Source organism: Branchiostoma floridae, chromosome 1 (genome assembly GCF_000003815.2).
Source record: "Branchiostoma floridae strain S238N-H82 chromosome 1, Bfl_VNyyK, whole genome shotgun sequence".
In the NCBI taxonomy this organism is placed as follows: Eukaryota; Metazoa; Chordata; class Leptocardii; order Amphioxiformes; family Branchiostomatidae; genus Branchiostoma; species Branchiostoma floridae.
Window position 1 is genome coordinate 18,192,291 of NC_049979.1, and position 633 is coordinate 18,192,923.

The 633-nt window shown below is 40.8% G+C and overlaps 1 protein-coding gene across 1 annotated transcript in view; it reads right to left on the reverse strand.

The window, feature by feature from the left end:
* LOC118420976 (rho guanine nucleotide exchange factor 11-like) overlaps positions 1-633 on the reverse strand; it is a gene marked incomplete in the record, with an annotated part of 52,423 nt that overhangs the window by 38,894 nt on the left and 12,896 nt on the right.

Here is a 633-nt window from a genome sequence, read left to right on the forward strand (position 1 = left end):
TCTACAGTAATTCTTTCTTGTCCCGAAGAGGGAAGGCAGAGTTGGACCTTTTTTTTTTATTGACTTTTTTTTATTCACTTCATTTGCCCTGGACAGGGAAAGAACGTAAGAAATCTACTGGCCTAAAATTTAAATGACATATTTCTATGCCAGGTCAGTGAGCTTTATGGGCGTCTGACAGGCTTCTTGGGCTGGTCAGTTGGGCCAGCTGCTGGGAGCGTGATTTAGGCTAGTAGAACATATCTACCCACAAATTTCCCTTGGAAAAATCGCACTGGCCCGATCAGCAAGTACATGTGGAGTACACTGGCCTAATCGGCTCTTTTTCCTTCCCCTACAATCGGGTAGATGGGCTTTTCTAATGCTGGACGGTGTGCAATGTTACATGACACATTACATTTATCATCAAAAGGCCAATTCAAATGAAAGAATGTAATGTATAAAATGACAACCTCTTGGATATCACTTTGTTTCATTTAATCTTAGAATTAAGGTCTCGCTCTGTGTGTGATGTCAAACAAAAAATGTAAGCTGTAAATGTAATGACAGGAAGGAATGGAAGGCAAAACGGTCACTGCCCTTCAAAATAGACCTACCATTAAAACACTTGCAACATGGAAGTTCTGACCTTCA